The following is a 6648-nucleotide window of genomic DNA, read 5'->3' as shown; positions in this document are numbered from 1 at the left end:
TAACCATTCTTATGGATGTTCTTTAGAAATTAACCAGTACTTATTTTGTCCTGAAATCTTAAACTAAAAATCTTAACTTCAGGATAACTCAGGACATTTTAGTCCTGAAAATTTGAACTGAAAAACTGAAATTTAGGACGCAGGGTAATTCTTAAATAGCAACCTTTTAAAGTGGCTACCTAGTGTCATTTCTACTTCTTTTTTTAAAAATAAGGTAAAAGAAATTTCAAAATTAACAAAAAAAGAAAAGCTAATAAATGTGTGAGACACAAAATAAAAAAAGTTTTCTAATCCTCAAGTTATACTACATCCATAACTCAAGTTGCTTCTAACTTTAGTGTAAGGTCTACAACTAGTACATGCATTTTACACAACACTTGTTCTATAGTAGCTATAGCCTATAAGATCCGGAGAAGTACAAGTGGAGTATACAGCAGGGAGAAACTTTCATAAACCACTATATTTTAGTAGTTATTAGTTAGTTGTAGCTATCATTTACTATATTACTTCCTATAGCTATGTTTTCAGAGTTTTTAGAGTGTATTTGATGTATTTAAGCTATTGTATTCATGAATACAGTAGTATTTCTAGGCGTGAAACAGGGGATTACAGTTAGACAGATTTTTGTATTCGACTGTATTCACGACATGAAATAGGGGATTACAACTGTTTTTAAACAAAAAGTGAATCAATTAACATAATAGACTCCTAATATAACTCAACAAACTCAATTATAACACACAAAATTTGTATTTCCAGTTATAAAAAAGATTCTCAACCGAAAAACACCTCAAACACATAGCAATCTTCAGAGAAAATATGCTGAATATTTTTCCCAGCCGATAAATACAACAATAACAGAGCAATTTGAATACATATATACATTTGAATACATAAATTATATTAATTAAAAAAAACATATGAATATATTCATGGAATACAACGAGACAGTAAAAGTTCTTCTCATTACTTCTTTTTTGTATTCGGTAAGTGAAAGTTCTAAGTACTAATATAATGAGTGCAAGACATAACAATACAAGGAACTCCAAACCAAGAGAAAATTTCAAATGGATAAAAGAAACATGACATCAACAAATGGGCAAAAGCAAAGTAGAGCATTTTTTATAACTGAACTTTTCATTATAAACAACAAGAATGAACTTAAAAAACATCATCTAAACATCCTAGTTTATACTCCTAACATAAGTCAATGTCAGAATCATGCTCCTAAATTCCTAAGATCTCACAGATATACCAATTAAAAGTACCCTAATTTAATTTTAAAAAAATCTTGGATTTCAAAGAAACTCCAAAATGAAAAATACCCTTTTCAAAAACATCATTAAGGTCCAATTTTCCAGAATTAGTAAACCAAGTCATTCTGCATAAAACCATGATTATCAAAATCCAAAACAGAATCCCAATCAAATTCTTCCAAGAAACCTTCCTGATAATAGCATTCTTGATTTTCCACGTTCACCATTCCAAAGAATTCATCAGAATCAGTCTGAACCAGCATTCCATTATTTTGTTCTAATTGTCCCATAGAGAAAACATTAGAGGAAGTGCTCTCCAACATCATAGGACTGTTCTTAGAGAAAATCATAATACTCTGTTGTGAGGGTTCTGAGTGTTGCGGAAGCCAAATATATATAGTGTGAATGAGTCACAATTACTATACCAAAAATTATGGCAGCCATCAAATAATAAATAAGACAATAAAGCAACAATAAAAAGAATACTAGAATTTACGAGGTTCGGACAATTTTGCCTACTTCCTCGGATACAACAAATATTTTATTCCACTCCAAAAATACAAGTGAAATAATACTAAAAGATAGAAGATTCAAATACCTTAAGAAGATAAGAAAGCAAATGAGAGGTGTGTTTTAATCCTAAACATTAGGCCTCCTTTTATAGGTGAAATTTCCATAAACATTTTGCCCACAACCGATGTGGGACTTTGGCAATCAACAAATCTCCACCTTGCAAAATTCCACATCTTCAATTTTCTCTCAGTAACAAATTTTGGTTGTGTCTTCATCTTCAATCTTCAGTGTTCAACAATGTTGATCAAATCCAAACAATATTGAAACTTGACCGCAGTCACCACTTTTGTCAGCATATCAGCAGGATTCTCTGTAGTATGAATTTTCTTCACCGTGACTCCACCTTCTTCAATGATTTCTCGTACGAAATGATATCGAACATCAATGTGCTTCATCCTTGCATGATAAACTTGGTTCTTCGCTAATTGAATAGCACTTTGACTATCACAAAAAATTATGATACTTTTTTGTTCAACACCAAGCTCCTTTAGCAACCCTTGAAGCCAAATTGCCTCCTTCACAGCCTCTATAATAGCCATGTATTCTGCCTCTGTTGTAGACAAAGCAACTGTTGACTGCAAAGTAGACTTCCAACTAACTGGTGCCTTTGCAAAAGTAAACACATAACCAGTAGTTGATCTTCGTTTGTCCAGATCACCCGCAAAATCTGAGTCACAATATCCAACTATAGACTGATTGTCTTCCTGCTCAAAAACTAACCCGACATCTACAGTATTATGAACATACCGTAGAATCCACTTCACATCTTGCCAATGCTCCTTTCCTGGATTATGCATATATCTGCTAATAACTCCAACAACTTGTGAAATGTCAGGTCTCGTGCAGACCATTGCATACATCAAGCTACCAACAACATTTGCGTATGGTACCTTTGACATATACTCTCGTTCAGCTTCATCTTTTGGCGACATAGTAGTACTTAGCTTAAAATGGGGAGCAAGTGGAGTACTAACTCGCTTAGTATTTTCATCTATGCCAAAACGTGTAGTACTCTTTTCAAATATTCTTTCTGAGATAAACAGAGTTTCTTTGAACGTCTATCTCTTATTATCTCCATGCCAAGAATTTTCTTTGCCTCACCCAGATCCTTCATCTCGAACTCCTTCTTTAGTTGAATCTTCAACTTATCAATTTCTTCCGAATTCTTAGAAGCTATCAACATATCATTAACATATAGGAGAAGATATACAAAAGAACCATCTTTGAGCTTACGCAAATACACACAATGATCGTACTTGCTTCTCTTGTACCCTTGCCGCAACATAAACTTGTCAAATCTTTTGTACCATTGTCTAGAAGATTGTTTCAATCCGTACAACGATTTTTCAAGTTTGCACACCATATTTTCCTTTCCAGCAACTTTGAATCCTTCTGGCTGAGTCATGTAGATTTCCTCCTCCAAGTTTCCATGTAAAAACGCAGTTTTTACATCCATCTGAGCTAGTTCCAAATCCAACTGTGCTACCAAAGCCAACATAATTCTAATGGAGGAATGTTTTACAACTGGAGAAAATACTTCATTGTAATCAATTCCCTCCTTTTGAGCATATCCTTTGGCCACCAATCTTGCTTTGTAGCGAACATCTTCTTGGTTAGGAAATCCTTCTTTCTTTGCAAATACCCATTTGCACCCAATTGCTTTCTTTCCCTTCGGGAGATTGGCCAATCTCCATGTATGATTCTGATGAAGGGACTGTATTTCATCATTCATGGCAATCCTCCACTTATCTTCTTCTGAACTTTGGACTGCATCTTTATAAGTGGTAGGAACATCATCAGCTACAATTGAGGTGACACAAGCAACTGTCTCTATGAGACGAACAAGTTTTGTTATTGTCCTTTTTAGCCTGCTGGTTGCTATTGATTCAAGTTGTTGTTGAGGTTCCTGAGTTGGAATCTCTCTCTCTACTGGCTCTTCTTCCAGAGGATAATCTTCATTTGTTTCCTCTTCTGCTTCTTGTATAGGAAAAATAAATTTCCCCTCAAACTCCACCTGCTTAGAAGCACCCTCTTTTGTTTGGTATCTTCTATTACCTTATTTACCATAGCAGATTCATCAAAGGTAACATCCCTGCTGAATATTACTTTCTTTGTCATAGGACACCATAAGCGATATCCTTTGACTCCAGAAGTAATCCTCATAAAAAAAGCCTTCTTTGATCTTGGATCCAATTTTGACTCTGTCACATGATAATATGCAGTTGAGCCAAACACGTGCAAAGAGTCATAATCTACAGCAGGCTTTCCATACCATTTTTCAAATGGTGTCTTGCCATCAATAGCAGCAGATGGTAGACGATTAATAAGGTGGCATGCATATATAATTGCCTCAGCCCAAAATTCTTTGCCCAAGCCAGCATTGGACAACATACACCGTACCTTCTCCAGCAAGGTCCGGTTCATACGTTCTGCCACTCCATTCTGTTGTGGTGTATGTCTGATAGTGTAGTGTCGGACGATGCCACCATTTTCACAAACCTTATTGAAATGATCATTTTTATATTCACCTCCATTATCTATGTGAATACACTTGATCCTCCTACTTGTTTGATTCTCCACCATCGTCTTCCATTTGAGAAAAATTCTCAGCACTTCATCTTTGCTCTTCATTGTATACACCCACACTCTTCGGGAAAAATCATTAACAAAGGTTACAAAATAGTGCTTCCCATCCAATGAAGGTGTTTTGGAAGGACCCCAAATATCAGAGTGTACATAATCCAAAATACCTTTAGTATTATGGATCGTTGTACCAAATTTAACCCTTGTCTGTTTTCTTTTGACACAATGCTCACAAAACTCCAAGTTGCAAGTCTTTACTCCTTTTAACAATCCTTGATCTGATAGAGTTTTCAAGGATTTTCCTCCAGCATGTCCCAAGCGCATGTGTCATAGCCTGGTTGCTTCTGCCTCTTTGTCGTCATTGGACGTCACTGTCGTTGTCCCAATAACTGTACTACCACGATAGTGGTACATGTTATTGTTCTTCCGATTAGCCTTCATTACCACTAGTGCACCAGAGCATACTCTCATCACTCCATTTTCTGCAATGATTTTGAACCCTTTTGATTCTAGGGCTCCCACAGAGATGAGATTCTTCTTCAAATCCGGTACATGTCGAACATCTGTTAATGTTCTGATCATTCCATCATGGTTCCTTAATCGTATTGAACCAATGCCATATGAGGTAAGATGGCTGTTATCCGCTGTGTGGATGACTCCATATTCTCCTTCTTGAAATTCCACGAACCAGTCCCTGTTGGGACACATATGATAGCTACAAGCCGAGTCCATCAACCATATGTCTGATGATGTTGATGACTCTATTGTAACTAATGAGAAGTCTGAATCATCACAATCAGCTACATTTGAATCCATAATGGCCTTTCCATTGTTATGTTTGGCCTTATTCTTCAACTTCAGACAGTCTTTCTTCCAGTGCCCCTTTTCTCGACAAAAGGCACATTCATCTTTGCTGGGTTTAGATCTTGACTTGGATCTTCCCTTCTTTGTCCTCATTTGATTTTGAGGACGACCCCTCACAACCAGTGCTTCTCCTTCTCCGCCCTTTTGTTTTTCTCCCTTTCTTTGTTCATAGCTGTACAAAGCCGAATAAACTTCTCTGAGAGAAATTTCGTCATTCCCATGGAGTAGAGTAGTTTCAAGGTACTCGTACTCATCAGGAAGTGACCCCAATAACATCAAGGTCAAGTCACCATCATCAAATGTTGCATCCATATTTTGTAAGTCTGTGACCAACTTATTGAAACTGGTGATATGTTCGTTCATTGTGGTACTAGGAACATAGGTGAAGCGAAACAGTCTCTTCTTCATGCACAATTTATTTTGACTGTTTTCTTCAAAAATTTATCCTCCAGTGCTTTCCATAATTTACTTGCAGAAGTTTCCTTTGTGTATGGATATTTCTGCTCACTAGCAAGGTAGGATCGAATGGTACCGCACGCAACACGGTTGATAATTCTCCAATCTTCTTCTCCAATAACATCTGGTCTTTTTTCTTCAATGGCAAGATCTAGCCCTTGTTAAAAAAGGACATCTAGAACCCCGCCTTGCCACATCCCAAAATGTCCTGATCCGTCAAATATTTCTACCGCAAATTTCGCATTTGACACAATTCTTGTCATAAGAGAAGATGTCAACGATGACGTATTATTGACACTTGATGTAGATTCTTCTTGTTTATTGTCTCCCATTTTGACACGAATATTATTTAATAGCTGACGACACGAATCAAGATTATTTCCTTTCTGGTGTGGAAGATCAGACTAAGCTGCAACCACAGAGCATACTAAGACATAACCTTGACACAGTTACCAAGATAAATTTTTTTTGATGTGGAAGATCAGACTATGCTGCAACCATAGAGCATACTTAGACAGTACCTTGGCTCTGATACCAATTGTTGCGGAAGCCAAATATATATAGTGTGAATGAGTCACAATTACTATACCAAAAATTATGGCAGCCACCAAATAATAAATAAGACAATAAAGCAACAATAAAAAGAACACTAGAATTTACGAGGTTCGGACAATTTTGCCTACTTCCTCGGACACAACCAATATTTATTCCACTCCAAAAATACAAGTGAAATAATACTAAAAGAGAGAAGATTCAAATGCCTTAAGAAGATAAGAAAACAAATGAGAGGTGTGTTTTAATCCTAAACATTAGGCCTCCTTTTATAGGTGAAATTTCCATAAATATTTTGCCCACAACCGATGTGGGACTTTGGCAATCAATACTGAGGTTTGGAGATGAACCCCTTCTTGCATGA

Source organism: Nicotiana tabacum, chromosome 6 (genome assembly GCF_000715075.1).
Source record: "Nicotiana tabacum cultivar K326 chromosome 6, ASM71507v2, whole genome shotgun sequence".
NCBI lineage: Eukaryota > Viridiplantae > Streptophyta > Magnoliopsida > Solanales > Solanaceae > Nicotiana > Nicotiana tabacum.
The sequence above is the reverse complement of the archived record's forward strand: the minus strand, read 5'-3'. Positions refer to the sequence as shown.